The sequence below is a fragment of the Triticum urartu genome, chromosome 3A (assembly GCF_056163025.1).
Source record: "Triticum urartu cultivar PI428250 chromosome 3A, HENAU_Tu73, whole genome shotgun sequence".
NCBI classification, from domain to species: Eukaryota; Viridiplantae; Streptophyta; class Magnoliopsida; order Poales; family Poaceae; genus Triticum; species Triticum urartu.
The window spans coordinates 223386138-223403632 of NC_141875.1; positions in this window are offsets into that span (position 1 = coordinate 223386138).

The following is a 17495-nucleotide window of genomic DNA, read 5'->3' on the forward strand; positions in this document are numbered from 1 at the left end:
CGGGAATTCACCGGGGGAAGTATTGGGCCTTATTTGTCTTTAGGGGAAAGGACAGAAGGGCGACAAGGGGAGGCAGCGTGCCCCCCATGGGCTGGTCTGAATTGGACTAGGAGGGGGCGGCGTCCCCCTCTTTCCTTCTCCCTCTCCCTCTCCTTCCTTCTTCTCCTACTTGGACTAGGAAAGGGGGAAACCTACTCCTACTAGGAGTAGGAATACCCCCTTTGGGCGCGCCCCTTGAGGCTGGCCCTCCTCCTCCTCCCCTCCTTTATGTACGGGGGAAGGGGCACCCCATAGACACACAAGTTGATTTCTTAGCCGTGTGCGGTGCCCCCTCCACAGATTTCCACCTCGGTCATATTGTCATAGTGCTTAGGCGAAGCCCTGCTTCGGTAACTTCATGATCACCATCAACACACCGTCGTGCTGACGAAATTGTCCCTCGGCCTCAGTTGGATCTAGAGTTCGAGGTGCATCACCAAGTCGAACGTGTGCAGATCGCGGAGGTGCCGTGCATTCGGTACTTGATCGGTTGGATCGCGAAGACGTTCCTACATCAACCGCGTTATTCAACGCTTCTGCTTTCAGTTTACGAGGGTACATAGACACACTCTCCCCTCTTGTTGCTATGCATCCGTAGATAGATCTTGCGTGATCATAAGAATTTTTTTGAAATACTGCGTTCCCCAACAGTGGCATCCGAGCCAAGTCTATGCGTAGATGTTATATGCAATAGTAGAACACAAAGAGTTGTGGGCGATAATAGTCATACTGCTTACCAGCATGTCATACTTTGATTCGGCGGTATTGTTGGATGAAGCGGCCCAGACCGACATTACATGACCGCGTTCATGAGACTGGTTCTACCGACATGCTTCGCACACAGGTGGCTAGTGGGTGTCTGGTTCTCCAACTTCAGTTGAATCGAGTGTGACTATGCCCGGTCCTTGTTGAAGGTTAAAATAGCACACTTGACGAAAAATGGTTGTTGTTTTGATGCATAGGTAAGAACGGTTCTTGCTAGAAGCCCGTAGCAGCCACGTAAAACTTGCAACAACAAAGTAGAGGATGTCTAACTTGTTTTTGCAGGGCATGTTGTGATGTGATATGGTCAAGACGTGATGAGATATAAATTGTTGTATGAGATGATCATGTTTTGTTAAAGTTATCGGCAACTAGCAGGAGCCTTATGGTTGTCTCTTTATTGTACGTATAAGATGCAAGCGCCATATAATTGTTTTACTTTATCGCTATGCGATAGCAATAGTTGCAAAAGCAGGAGTTGGCGAGACGACCATGTGATGACACGTTGATAGAGATCAAGATGATGGAGATCATGGTGTCATGCTGGTGATGATGGAGATCATGACAGTACTTTGGAGATGGAGATCAAAGGCACAAGATGATGATGGCCATATCATATCACATATTTTGATTGCATGTGATGTTTATCTTTTATGCATCTTATTTTGCTTAGTACGGTGGTAGCATTATAAGATGATCCCTCACAAAATTTCAAGGTATAAGTGTTCTCCCTGAGTATGCACCATCGCGACAGTTTGTCGTGCCGAGACACCACGTGATGATCGGGTGTGATAAGCTCTACGTTCACATACAACGGGTGCAAGCCAGTTTTGCACACGCGGAATACTCGGGTTAAACTTGACGAGCCTAGCATATGCAGACATGGCCTCGGAACACTGAGACCAAAAGGTCGAACATGAATCATATAGTAGATATGATCAACATAGTGATGTTCACCATTGAAAACTACTCCATCTCACGTGATGATTGGACATGGTTTAGTTGATATGGATCACGTAATCATTTAGATGACTAGAGGGATGTCTATCTAAGTGGGAGTTCTTAAGTAATATGATTAATTGAACTTTAATTTATCGTGAACTTAGTCCTGATAGTATTTGCAAATTATGTTGTAGATCAATAGCTCACGTTATAGCTCCCCATTTATTTTTTATATGTTCCTAGAGAAAAATAAGTTGAAAGATAGTAGTAGCAATGATGCGGACTAGGTCCGTGATCTGAGGATTATCCTCATTGCTGCACAGAAGAATTATGTCCTTGATGCACCGCTAGGTGATGGACCTATTGCAGGAGCAAATACAGACATTATGAACATTTGACAAGCTTGGTATGATAACTACTTAATAGTTTAGTGCGCCATGCTTTACGGCTTAGAATCGAGACTTCAAAAACGTTTTGAATGCCACGGAGCATATAAGATGTTCAAAGAGCCTAAATTGGTATTTCAGACTCATGCCCGAGTCGAGAGGTATGAGACCTCTGACAAGTACTTTGCCTACAAGATGGAGGAGAATAGCTCAACCAGTGAGCATGTGCTCAGATTGTCTGAGTACTACAATCACTTGAATCAAGTGGGAGTTAATCTTGCATATAAAATAGTGATTGACAGAGTTCTCTAGTCACTATCACCAAGTTATTGGAACTTCATGATGAACTATAATATGCAAGGGATGACAAAAATGATTCCCGGGCTCTTTGTGATGCTGAAATTGATGAAGGTAGAAATCAAGAAAAGCATCAAATGTTGATGGTTGACAAGACCACTAGTTTCAAGTAAAAGGGTAAGGGAAAGAAAGGGAACTTCAAGAACAATGGCAAGAAAGTTTCCACTCCCATGAATAAGCCCAAAGCTAGACCCAAGCCTGAAACTGAGTGCTTCTACTACAAAGGAAATGGTCACTGGAAGCGGAACTGCCCTAAATACTTGGCGGATAAGAAGGATGACAAAGTGAACAAAAGTATATATGATATACATGTTATTGATGTGTACTTTACTAGTGTTCATAGTAGCCCCTGGGTATTTGATACTGGTTTAGTTGCTATGATTAGTAACTTGAAACAAGAGTTACAAAATGAACAGAGACTAGTTGAGGGCGAGGTGACGATGTGTGTTGGAAGTAATTCCAAGGTTGATAAGATCACCATCGCACACTCCCTTTACCTTCAGGATTAGTGTTGAACCTAAAATAAATGTTATTTGGTGTTTGCGTTTAGCATAATATGATTGGATCATGTTTATTGCAATACGGTTATTCATTTAAGTCAAAGAATAATTGTTATTCTGTTTACATGAATAAAACCTTCTATGGTCATACACTTAATATAAATGGTTTACATGAATAAAACCTTCTATGGTCATACATTTAAGTCAAGTGATACACATATTCATAATAATGATGCCAAAAGATGCAAAGTTGATATTGATAGTGCAACATACTTGTGGCACTGCCGTTTAGGTCATATTGGTGTAAAGCGCATGAAGAAACTCCATGCGGATGGACTTTTGGAATCACTTGATTATGAATCATTTGATGCTTGCGAACCATGCCTCATGGGCAAGATAACTAAGACTCCGTTCTCCAGAACAATGGAGCGAGCCACTGACTTATTGGAAATAATACATACCGATGTATGTGGTCCGATGAGTGTTGAGGCTCACGGCGGGTATCATTATTTTCTGACCTTCACAGATAATTTGAGAAGATATGAGTATATCTACTTAATAAAACACAAGTCTAAAATATTTGAAAAGTTCAAAGAATTTCAGAGTGAAGTGGAGAATCATCGTAACAAGAAAATGAAGTTTCTACGATCTGATCGCGGAGACGAAATATTTGAGTTACGAGTTTGGCCTTCAGTTGAAACAATGTCGAATAGTTTCGCAACTCATGCCACTTGGAACACCACAGCATAATGGTGTGTCCATACGTCATAACATACTTTATTAGATATGGTGCGATCTATGATGTCTCTTACCGATTTACCACTATTGTTTTTGGGTTATGCATTAGAGACCACTGCATTCATGTTAAATAGGGCACCGTCTAAAAATCTGTTGAGATGACACCATATGAACTGTGGTTTAGCAAGAAACCTAAGCTAACATTTCTTAAAGTTTGGGGTTGTGATGCTTATGTGAAAAAGTTTCAGCCTGATAAACTCGAACCCAAATCGGAGAAGTGCGTCTTCATAGGATACCCAAAAAAACTGTTGGGTACACCTTCTATCATAGATCCGAAGGCAGGATCTTTGTTGCTAAAAATGGATCCTTTCTAGAGAAGGAGTTTCTCTCGAAAGAAGTGAGTGGGAGGAAAGTAGTACTTGATGAGGTAATTGTACCTTCTCATGAATTGGAAAGTAGTTCATCACAGAAATCAGTTCCAGTGATGCCTACACCAATCAGTGAGGAAGTTAATGTTGATGGTCATGAAACTTCGGATCAAGTTACTACCGAACCTCATAGGTCAACCAGAGTACGTTCCGCACCAGAGTGGTACGGTAATCCTGTTCTGGAGGTCATGTTACTTCACCATGATGAACCTATGAACTACGAGGAAGCGATGATGAGCCTAGATTCCGCAAAATGGCTTGAGGCCATGAAATCTGAGATGGGATCCATTTATAAAGAACATAGTATGGACTTTGATTGACTTGCCCGATGATCGGCGAGCCATTGAGAATAAATGGATCTTCAAGAGGAACACGGACGCTGATAGTAGTGTTACTATCTACGAAGCTCGAATTGTCGCAAAAAGGTTTTCGACAAGTTCAAAGTGTTGACTACGATGAGATTTTCTCACTCGTATCGATGCTTAAAATTCTGTCTGAATCATGTTAGCAGTTGCCGCATTTTATGAAATCTGGTAAATGGATGTCAAAACTATGTTCCTTAATGGATTTATTAATTAAGAGTTGTATATGATACAACCAGAAGGTTTTGTCAATCCTAAAGGTACTAACAAAGTGTGCAAGCTCCAGCGATCCATTTATGGACTGGTGCAAGCCTCTCGGAGTTGGAATATGCACTTTGACAGTGTGATCAAAGCATATTGTTTAATACAGACTTGTGGTGAAGCCTGTATTTACAAGAAAATGAGTGGGAGCACTACAACCTTTCTGATAAGTATATGTGAGCGACATATTGTTGATCGGAAATGATGTATAATTTTCTAGAAAGCATAAAGGAGTGTTTGAAAGGAGGTTTTCAAAGAAAGACCTCAGTGAAGCTGCTAACACATTGAGCATCAAGATCTATAGAGATAGATCAAGACGCTTGATAAGATTTTTCAATGAGTAAAGACTCAAAAGAAGGAGTTCTTGCCTGTGTTGCAAGGTGTGAAGTTGAGTAAAGACTCAAAACCCGACCACGGCAGAAAATAGAAATAGAATGAAAAGTCATTCCCTATGCCTCAGTCATAGGTTCTATAAACTATGCTATACTGTGTACCAGTCCTATTGTATACCTTAGCATGATTTTGGCAAGGGAGTACAATAGTGATCTAGTAGTAGATCACTGGACAGTGGTCAAGATTATCCTTAGAGGACTAAGGAAATATTTCTCGGTTATGGAGGTGATAAAAGAGTTCGTCGTAAACAGTTACGTTGATGCAAGCTTTTAACACCGATCTAGATGACTCGAAGTCTCAATCTAGATACATATTGAAAGTGGGAACAATTAGCTAGAGTAGCTCCGTGGAGAGTATTGTAGACACAGAAATTTGCAAAATACATATGGATCTCAATGTTGCAGACCCGTAGGCTAAACTTCTCTCACAAGCAAAACATGATCACTCTTTGGGTGTTAATCACATAGCGATGTGAACTAGATTATTGACTCTAGTAAACCCTTTGGGTATTAGTCACATGAAGATGTGAACTATTGGTGTGAAATCACATGACGATGTGAACTAGATTATTGACTCTAGTGCAAGTGGGAGACTGAAGGAAATATGCCCTAGAGTTAATAATAAAGTTGTTATTTATATTTCCTTATCATGATAAATGTTTAGTATTCATGCTAGAATTGTATTAACCAGAAACTTAGTACATGTGTGAATACATAGACAAACAAAGTGTCCCTAGTATGCCTCTACTTGACTAGCTCGTTAATCAAAGATGGCTATGTTTCTTGACCATAGACATGTGTTGTCATTTGATGAACGGGATCACATCATTAGAGAATGATGTGATGGACAAGACCCATCCGTTAGCTTAGCACTATGATCGTTTAGTTTATTACTATTGCTTTCTTCATGACTTATACATGTTTCTATTACTATGAGATTATGCAACTCCCGAATACCAGAGGAACACTTAGTGTGCTATCAAATGTCACAATGTAACTGGGTGATTATAAAGTTGCTCTACATGTGTCTCCAATGGTGTTTGTTGAGTTGGCACAGATCGAGATTAGGATTTGTCACTCCGTGTGTCGGAGAGGTATCTTTGGGCCCTCTCGGTAATGCACATCACTATGAGCCTTGCAAGCAATGTGACTAATGAGTTAGTCATGGGATGATGCATTACGGAAAGAGTAAAGAGACTTCCGATGACGAGAATGAACTAGGTATGATGACACTGACGATCGAATCTCAGGCAAGTAACATACCGATGACAATGGGAACGACCTATGTTGTTATGAGGTTTGACCTATAAAGATCTTCGTAGAATATGTAGGAGCCAATATGATCATCCAGATTCCGCTATTGATTATTGACCGGAGATGTGTCTCGGTCATGTCTACATAGTTCTCGAACCCGTAGGGTCCGCACGCTTAACATTCGATGATGATTTGTATTTTGAGTTATGTGATTTGATGACCGAAGTTTGTTCGGAGTCCCGGATGAGATCACGGACATGACTAGGAGTTTCGAAATGGTCGAGAGGTAAAGATTCATATATTGGAAGGCTATATTCGGACATCGGAAAGGTTCCGAGTGATTCGGGTATTTTTCGGAGAACCGTGGAGTTACGGGAATTCACCGGGGGAAGTATTGGGCCTTATTGGGCTTTAGTGGAAATGAGAGAAGGGCCACAAGGGGAGGCAGCGCGCCCCCCATGGGCTGGTCCGAATTGGACTAGGAGGGGGTGGCGCCCTCCTCTTTCCTTCTCCCTCTCCCTCTACTTCCTTCTTCTCCTACTTGGACTAGGAAAGGGGGAAACCTACTCCTACTAGGAGTAGGAATCCCCCCTTTGGGCGCGCCCCTTGAGGCCGGCCCTCATGCTTCTCCCCTCCTTTATATACGGGGGAAGGGGGCACCCCATAGACACACAAGTTGATTTCTTAGCCGTGTGCGGTGCCCCCCTCCACGGATTTCCACCTCGGTCATGTTATCGTAGTGCTTAGGAGAAGCCCTGCATCGGTAACTTCATCATCACCTTCAAAACGCTGTCATGCTGACGAAACTCTCCCTCGGCCTCAGCTGGATCTAGAGTTCGAGGGACTTCACTGAGCTGAACGTGTGCAGATCGCGGAGGTGGCGTGCGTTCGGTACTTGATCGGTTGGATCACGAAGACGTTCGACTACATCAACCAAGTTATTCAATGCTTCCGCTTTCGGTCTACGAGGGTACATAGACACACTCTCCCCTCTCGTTGCTACGCATCCCTAGATAGATCTTGCGTGATTGTAGGGAATATTTGAAATGTTGCGTTCCCCAACACCAGGCCTACCTCTGGTGCCCATCTTCTGGTATATAAGTTATTTTGACCTAGAAAAAATAAGGAGAGGATTTTCGGGATGGAGCGCCGCCATCTCGAGGCGAAACTTGGGCAGGAGCACTTTTGCCCTCTGGCGAAGCGATTCCGCCGGGGGAACTGCCCTCCATGAGTAGGAAATCATCATCGTCATCATCACCAACAACTCTCCCGTCTTGGGGAGAGCAATCTCCATCAACATCTTCAACAACACCATCTCATCTCAAACCCTAGTTCATCTCTTGTGTTCAATCTTGTTACCGGAACTATAGATTGGTGCTTGTGGGTGACTAGTGTTCATTACATCTTGTAGTTGATTACTATATGGTTTATTTGGTGGAAGATTATATGTTCAGATCCAATATGCTATTTAATACCCCTCTTATCTTGAGCATGATTATCATTTGTGAGTAGTTACTTTTGTTCTTGAGGTCACGAGAGAAATCATGTTGCAAGTAATCATGTGAACTTGATATGTGTTCGATATTTTGATAGTATGTATGTTGTGATTCCCTTAGTGGTCTCATGTGAACATCGACTACATGACACTTCACCATATTTGGGCCTAAGGGAATGCATTGTGGGGTATCAATTAGATGATGGGTTGCAAGAGTGAGAGAAGCTTAAACCGCAGTTTATGCGCTATTTCGTAAGGGACCGATTGGATCCAAAAGTTTAATGCTATGGTTAGAATTTATTCTTAATACTTTTATCATAGTTGCGGATGCTTGCGGGAGGGTTAATCATAATTAGGAGGTTTGTTCAAGTAAGAACAGCACCTAAGCACCAGTCCACCCACGTATCAAATTATCAAAGTACCCAACACAAATCAAACCAACATGGAGAAAGTGACTAGATGAAAATCCCGTGCACCCTCAAGAACACTTTGCTTATCATAAGAAACCGTTTTGGCCTGTCCTTTGCCTCAAAAGGATTGGGCTACCTTGCTGCACTTTTGCTACTATTATCGTTACTTGCTCGTTACAAATTACCTTGCTATCAAACTACTCTGCTACTTACAATTTCAGCACTTGCAGATATTACCTTGCTGAAAACCACTTGTCATTTCCTTCTACTCATCATTGGGTTCGACACTCTTACTTATCCAAAAGATCTACAATTGATCCCCTATACTTGTGGGTCATCAAGGCTATTTTCTAGCGCCATTGCCGAGGAGTGAAGTGCCTTTGGTAAGTGGAATTTGGTAAGGAAACATTTATATAGTGTGCTGAAATTTATTGTTACTTGTTACTATGGAAAACAATCCTTTGAGGGGTTTGTTCAGGGTATCTTCACCTCGACTGGAACCTCAATTAGCTATCCCTCAACCTACTTCACCTACTGAAAATATTGAATATGAAATTCCTTCGAGTATGATAGAACAACTGCTACCTAATCCTTATGCAGGAGACGGAACCAAACATCCTGATATGCACTTGATATATGTAGAACAAATTTGTGGATTGTTCAAGCTTGCAGGTTTACCCAGAGAAGAAGTTATGAAGAAGGCTTTACCTTTATCTTTGAAGGGAAAAGCATTGGCATGTTATAGGCTATGCGATGATATTGGATCCTGGAATTGGAATCGATTGAAATTGGAGTTCCATAAAAAAATTATCCTATGCATCTAGTTCATCGTGATCGGAATTATATATATAATTTTTGGCCTTGTGAAGGAGAAAGTATCGCTAGCTTGGGGGGGGGACTTAAGTCAATGTTATATCCATGCCCCAACCATGAGCTCTGAAGAGAAATTATTATCCAGAATTTTTATGCGCGGCTTTCTCGCAATGATCAAACCATGCTTGATACTTCTTGTGCTGGTTGAAGGTAAAGAGTCAGGTATTAAACTTAAGTATGATTGTGTTAAATCATTTATGAATACTGATGCTTTTCAAAATTTTAGCACTAAATATGGACTTGACACTGAGATAGTAGCTTCCTTTTGTGAATCATTTGCTACTCATGTTGGTCTCCCTAAAGAGAAGTGGTTTAAATATCACCCACCTATTAAAGAAGAAATTAGAGAACCTGTACCAGTTAAAGAAGAAACTATAATTTATAATGTTGATCCAGTTGTTCCTAATGCTTATATTGAGAAACCACCTTTCCCTGTTAGGATAAAGGAACATGCTAAAGTTTCAACTGTGGTCAACAAAAGCTATATTAGAACACCTAAACCTGATGAAAAAATTAAAGTAGAACATAGTATTGCTATGGTTAAGGATCTCTTGGAAGAAAATGTAGATGGGCATGTTATTTACTTCTGTGAAGAAGCTGCTAGAATTGCCAAACCTGATAAAAAGGATAAACATAGACCTATTGTTGGCATGCCTATTGTCTAAATTAAAATAGGATATCACTATTATCATGGTTTATGTGACATAGGTGCTAGCGTGAGTGCTATTACTTACTCCTTATATCAAGAAATTATGAATGACATATCACCCACAGAGATAGATGACATAGATGTTACTATCAAACTTGCTAATAGAGACACTATATCACCAATTGGGATTGTTAGAGATGTTCAAGTCTTGTGTGGGAAAATAAAATACCCTACTGATTTTCTTGTTCTTGGTTTCCCGTAAGATGACTTCTGTCCCATTATCTTTGGTAGACCTTTCTTGAACACCGTTAATGCTATAATAGACTGTGAGAAACAAACTGTCGATGTTAGTTTTGGTGATGAGTCTCATGAGTTTAATTTTTCCAAGTTTAGTAGAAAACTTCATGAAAAAGAATTGCCAAGTAAAGATGAATTAATTGGTCTTGCTTCTATTGTTGTGCCTCCTACTGATCCACTAGAATAATATTTGCTAGGCCATGAAAATGATTTACATATGCATGAAAGAAATGAAATAGATACGATTTTCTTTGAACAACATCCTTTGCCTAAACACAATTTGCCTATTGAAACCCTAGGAGGTCCTTCTTCACCTAAAGGTGATCCTATGTTTGAATTAAAACAATTGCCAGACACTTTGAAATATGCTTATCTTGATGAAAATAAGATATGTCCTATTATTATTAGTGCTAACCTTTCAGAACATGAAGAATAAAGATTATTGAAAGTTCTAAGGAAGCACTGAGCTGCTATAGGATATACTCTTGATGATTTAAAGGGCATTAGTCTCACTCTATGTTAGCACAAAATTAATATGGAACCTGATGCTAAACCCATTGTTGATCACCAATGTCGGTTAAATCTAAAAATGAAGGAAGTTGTAAGAACGGAAATCTTAAAACTTCTGGAAGCAGGTATAATCTATCCTACAGCTGATAGTAGATGGGTAAGTCCTGTTCATTGTATCCCTAAAAAGGGAGGTATTACTATTGTTCCTAATGATAAGAATGAACTTATTCCACAAAGAATTGTTACAAGTTATACAATGGTTATTGATTTTAGAAAATTAAACAAAGCAACTAGAAAAGATCATTACCCTCTGCCTTTTATTGATCAAATGCTAGAAAGATTATCTAAGCACACACATTTTTGCTTCCTTGATGGATATTCTGGTTTTTCACAAATACATGTTTCTCAACCTGATCAAGAAAAGACCACTTTTACTTGTCCCTTAAGAACTTATGCTTATAGACGGTTTATGCAATGCACCTGCTACCTTTCAAAGATGTATGACTGCTATATTCTTTGACTTTTGTGAAAAGATTGTTGAGGTTTTCATGGATGATTTATCTATTTATGGGAAGTCTTTTGATTATTGTTTAAGCAATCTTGACCGAGTTTCTAGAGATGTGAACAAACAAATCTTGTCTTGAATTGGGAAAAGTGCCACTTTATGGTTAATGAAGGTATTGTCTTGGGTCATAAAATTTCTGAAAGAGATATTGAAGTGGAAAAAGCTAAGGTTGATGCAATTGAGAAAATGCCATGTCCTAAAGATATCAAAGGTATTCGTAGTTTCGTAGGTCATACTTATTTCTATAGGATATTTACCAAAGACTTTTCTATAATTCCTAGCCTCATACGAATCTTTTGCAAAAGGACATTCCTTTTGTTTCCGACGATGATTGTTTAGAAGCCTTAGAAACACTCAAGAAAGCCTTAATTTCTGCACCTATTGTTCAACCACCTGATTGGAACTTGCCTTTTTAAATTATGTGTGATGCTAGTGATTATGATGTTGGTGCTGTTCTAGGACAAAGAGTTGATAAGAAACTGAATGTTATTCATTATGCTAGTAAAACTCTAGACAATGCTCAACGAAATTATGCTATTACTAAAAAAGAATTCTTAGCAGTGTTGTTTGCTTGTGATAAATTTAGACCTTACATTGTTGATTCAAAAGTAATTGTTCACACCGATCATGCTGCTATTAAATATCTTATGGAAAAGAAAGATGCTAAACCTAGACTTATTCGATGGGTTCTCTTTCTACAAGAATTTGATTTACATATCACTGGTAGAAAAGACGCTGAGGACCCCGTAGATGATAACTTGTCTAGGCTTGAAAATGTGCCTGATGACCGACTACCTATTGATGATAGTTTTCCTGATGAGCAGTTGGCTGCAATATATGTTGCTCACAGCACTCCTTGGTATGCTGACTATGCTAATTACATTGTTGCTAAATATTTACCACCTAGTTTTACATATCAACAAAAGAAAACAAATTCTTCTATGATTTAAGACACTACTTTTGGGATGACCCACATCTTTATCAAGAGGGAGTAGATGGTGTTATTACACGTTGTGCACCTGAGCATGAACATGGTCAAATCCTACGGAAAATGTCTCTCCGAAGCTTATGGAGGGCATCCTGCTGGAGATCGAACTGCTCACAAGGTATTGCAATCTGGATTTGATTGGCCTACTCTCTTCAAGGATTCTCGTAAGTTTGTCTTATCTTGTGATGAATTCCAAAGAATAGGTAATATCGGTAAGCGTCAAGAAATGCCTATGAGTTATTCACTTGATGTTGAACCATTTGATGTTTGGGGATTTGATTACATGGGACCTTTTCCTTCCTCTAATGGGTATACACATATTTTGGTTACTGTTGATTATGTTACTAAATGGGTAGAAGCTATTCCAGCCAGTAGTGTTGATCACAACACCTCTATTAAAATGCTTAAGGAAGTTATTTTCCCAAGGTTTGGAGTCTCTAGATATTTAATGACTGATGGTGGTTCACACTTTATCCATGGTGCTTTCCGTAAAATTCTTGCCAAGTATGATGTTAACCATAGAATTGCATCACCTTATCCTCCTCAGTCTAGTGGTCAAGTTGAACTTAGCAATAGAGATATAAAATTAATCTTGCAAAAGACTGTCAATAGGTCCCGAAAGAATTGGTCTAAGAAATTAGATGATGCACTTAGGGCTTATAGAACAAAATATAAAAATCCCATGGGTATGTCTCCTTATAAAATGGTTTATGGAAAAGCTTGTCATTTTCCTCTTGAATTAGAACATAAAGCATATTGGGCAATCAAAGAACTCAACTATGATTTCAAACTTTCCGGTGAGAGGAGGTTATTTGATATTAGCTCATTAGATGAATGGAGAACCCAAGCTTATGAAAATGCTAAGTTATTTAAAGAAAAGGTTAAAAGATGGCATGATAAAAGAATTCAAAAGCGTGAGTTTAAAGTCTGAGAATATGTTCTTTTGTACAATTATCATTTCAGATTCTTTGCAGGAAAACTCCTCTCCAAATGGGAAGGCCCGTATGTCATTGAGGAGGTTTATTGTTCTGGAGCCATCAAAATAAATAATGCCAAAGGTACTAACCTGAAGGTTGTTAATGGGCAACGAATAAAACATTATATCTCAGGTACGCCCATTAATGTTGAAAGTAATATTATCCAAACTTTGACACCGGAAGAACATATAAAAGAGTCATTCCGGAACACTGTAGAATCGTGAAAATAAGGAGGTATGTGATACGGTAAGTAAATGGACTCAGAAAAGTCCGCAAAAATATTTTTGTCCGTTTTGGAATATTTAGAAAAATAGGAAAATAAGAAACTTACAAGAAGCGTACCATGGTGGGCACAAGACACCAGGGTGCACCTGGCATGCACCCAGGTGGGTTGTTCGAACTCCATTTTTCTATAGCTTGCTTGTTTCCCAAGATAAAAAATCTTTATATACCCCCCGAACCTATTAACCACCATATCACGGAAAAATCTTCTGATCTCTTTTCTTGCTATTTTCGGTCAGATCTGTTGAGCCAGGCATCATGTCTTCTTCTTCCTCCAACAACGTGGAAGAGGATGCTTGGTTGACGAAGATCGAGCTGAAGAGAGAAGAGCCCGCAGAAGCCGTCAAGGGAGACGAGAGCAAGGAGGTTACCGTTGATCAACCCCCGGTCTTCAAGCAAGCACTGTCAGCCGAGGAGGAAGAAGAAGATATCCTTAAACCTTACTATGCTCATCTTACTCCTACTGAGATTGAAGCCTTTTGCATCATTGAAACGGTTCATGTACAAAATAAGTATCTCACACATGAAAATACTCTACATCAAGAGCACATAATCCACCTCCGAGGCATCCATCGATTGGAGAATCTCTTGATCCTTAAGGACATGATCCCTTCATCACCATGACCTTCTACTTCATCACCAAAAGAGAATTGAGTATTGGGTATGGGCACTCCCCTTGGTTTCCACCAAGCTTGGGGGAGGTGCCCCGGTATCGTATCATCCCCACTATCTTTTGCCTTTACTTATTTTAGTTTGATCTTTTGCTTTAGATGAATAAAAGTTTAGTTCGATCCTTTCTTTTTGAGAGTTTGCTTAGTGACCGATCCTTGTAATCGTGTGCGAGATTTATAATAAAGTTTAGTTTGAGTTTTTGCTTTCTTTATTTTCATGTTGCAAATAAAAAGAAAGGAAATAAATGAAAGAAAGGAAATAAATGAAAAAAGATCATATGCTAATCTTATAGTAGGTGATGACACCAAATAAGGAAAAGTATAACTAGAAAATTTTATTAGAGATTGAGAAACATAGCATTAGTCAATGATACAATATATAAATATACTATCCTAGAAATCTTTTGTGATTGTGAGCCCTCATCAAAATATTATATGCCAAAACTGTTGACGTTGGACAAGGAAGACAACCTAATGGTTCATGTTTGTTTATATTCACATAGACACTACTGCAGGATGCTGCTAATGCGACACTATGATCAGAGACCCTTCGACGAAACTGTGTGCGATGCCATAATCGCAAACGATGGTGTAAAAAACCGTCAAAAAGGTGCAAAACATTTGCGATGGAGGATGCATCAAACACGGTTCATATTTAAGTTGGGTGTGTGATGCAGGTCATACAGTTCAGCTCAATTAACTGTTTGTGATTAGGCAACACAAAAGAAATGGGCAGCCATATGAACGTGTGTGCGATGTACAGCACACAGTTCAGTTGGGTGAACTGTTTGTGATTAGGCAACACAAAAGAAACGGTCAGCCAGATCAAGGTGTGTGCAATATACGGCATGCGGTTCACTCGGAAGAACTGTTTGCGTTGAGACATGAGAACAGAAATGGTTCAACTTAACAAGATGTGTGTGATACGCGGCAAACAGGTCTGTAATCGGAAACGTGTGCGAAGACCGATAACAACACAGACGATTACTGCTAACAAGCCATGTGTGTTGTGAGCAAACGATTGCTGGTATACAATTGTGAGTGATTGATGAAAACATCACCGACAGGTTCCATTATTTAGTCCATGTGCGATGTGATTTTCTTTGTCTGAACAACATCTATGCTCTATCTATTGAGCATCAACGTATATACTTAAAAAGACAGCATTGCATAACCAAGTTAAGTGTACAATTACACAAGTGACTACACATCACATTTCCACACACCAAAGTAAGCAATTACATGCATACTAAAGTAGGAGAAATGAGGATGTAATCATCTACTTATTGTTGCGACGACACCTGCCATTGCTCTGCTTTCGGCTGGATCCCTGGCCGTTTTGGGGAAGGAGGCACTTCCTCATGTCAACGATCCACCTGTACATGTCCTAGCTCGTGTACGCCTCCTTGTCCGCATACACGACATGAGCTTTGTCGAGTTTCTCCATCCAGGCTGAGTGCTAGGCACGCTTGTCCTTGTTGCACGAATCCTTCATGTCTCTGTAGTAGGGGTCAATGATGGCCTCGGTGAGGTGAACCAGTGAGTCCTTCTCATGCTCCTTGCTGCCCCAGATCTTGTATTGGCCCTGGATGTCGACAAGATTCTGGCAGGCGATGCCCAAATTCTCGAGCACCTTTACATCGTTGGTGATGTCCACCGTAGCGAATATGTAGTGGGGGCTGTTGACAAACCTAGTGAAACGCTCGCAAGGCCTTGTGGCCATGCAGTAGTGGTAGATGAGGACGTGGTGGCGCATGCACATCTGGGTGACAGCGACCTTGGGACGAGACACGACATGAGCGTGGGTGTACTCGAGGTCGAACCCGACCACCTTGTACTTCTCCTCGGCAAGCAACATCTCCATGTTGTGGATGGAGTGCTCCACCCAGACCGGGTCGTTGGTGTACACCACCGAGAGGTCCATGAACCTTCTGTGGGTGTCCACCACGGCACGCATGGTGAACTGCTGCTCATCGTCGGCAGCCGCTCGGATCGCCATTGGAGTAGCGCAGGATACCCTCTTAGAATTTCTCGTGGTGGGTGTGCTTCTTGCAATGGTGGGGAGCGATCGAAAGGTTCAAGAGACACAAGGGTTAAATGGTTGCTGTAATAAATGGGGGCCGACCGGCCTGTAATCGTCACGTCTTCTCATGGCGTTCATAGCGGAGGATTCCAGTGCATGCTTGACAACACCGCACCGCATGCGTGGGCTCGAAGAGGCGCCAAATGTATCGCCGGTGAGCTTGTTCCCGCGCTACCGCGCTATTTACCGCGCAAGCTTCCCGCCCAGCTAGTTTGGCCACGTGTCGGCTAGAAGAGGGACAAATCATGGGAGTTTATTGGAAAAAAGCTTTGTAAAAACGAAGGGTGTGGAATGACTTCAGTCATAAGTTTACCCATGGGTGATGAGGTAAAAGTTACACAGAAGGGTGATGATGGACACTCGAGTGCAATAATTAATTCTGCTCTCTAAAGTTCACACGATGGAAGAAACCAACTGTGTGCAATAATGTTGAAGATCGCAGTTGAGTTAGCTATACAAATCGTGTGCTGTGAGATCAACAAGGTAAACATATTCGAGAATGGTTAATAAAATCTAAGACCATTGCATATTAAGGTCAAAATAGTGGTAGCAATATACGAGTCTCATACGATGCCGTTTCAATGATTGTACCACAAAAGCTCGAAATATTACAAGGTTCAAATTCCAGAGTTATATCGCTCAAATTGAAAGATTACAATGTTCAAACTAATATTAGAAATGAAATTCAGCTCATCAGCTGCAAACGCTCGCGCTGATCCGCTGAACATGCATATCAGAGTGGTTTAAACTAATATCACCGCTTCTAATTCTGGTTTCGAAACCTCACAATTTTGCAAAAGAGTCAGCCACTGATAAGTCATGTATGGGGTTGACACGATGACTTCTGATTACTCTGTCATCTGAAGTTCCAAAGTGAAATTCAACATTTTTGGAGCTGATACGTCTCCAACGTATCTATAATTTTGTATTGTTCCATGCTATTATATTATCTACTTTGGATGTTTATGGGCTTTATTATACACTTTTATATTATTTTTAGGACTAACCTATTAACCTAGAGCCCAGTGCCAGTTCCTGTTTTTTTCCTTGTTTTAGAGTATCGCAGAAAAGGAAAATCAAACGGAGTCCAATTGACCTGAAACTTCATGGAACTTATTTTTGGAAGGAAAGCAACCCGGGATACTTGGAGTCCACATAAGGGAAACAACGAGGAGGCCACGAGCCAGGGGGCGCACCCACCCCCCTAGGCGCGCCCTCCACCCTCGTGGGCCCCTCGTGGCTCCCCTGACGTACTTCTTCCGCCTATATATCCC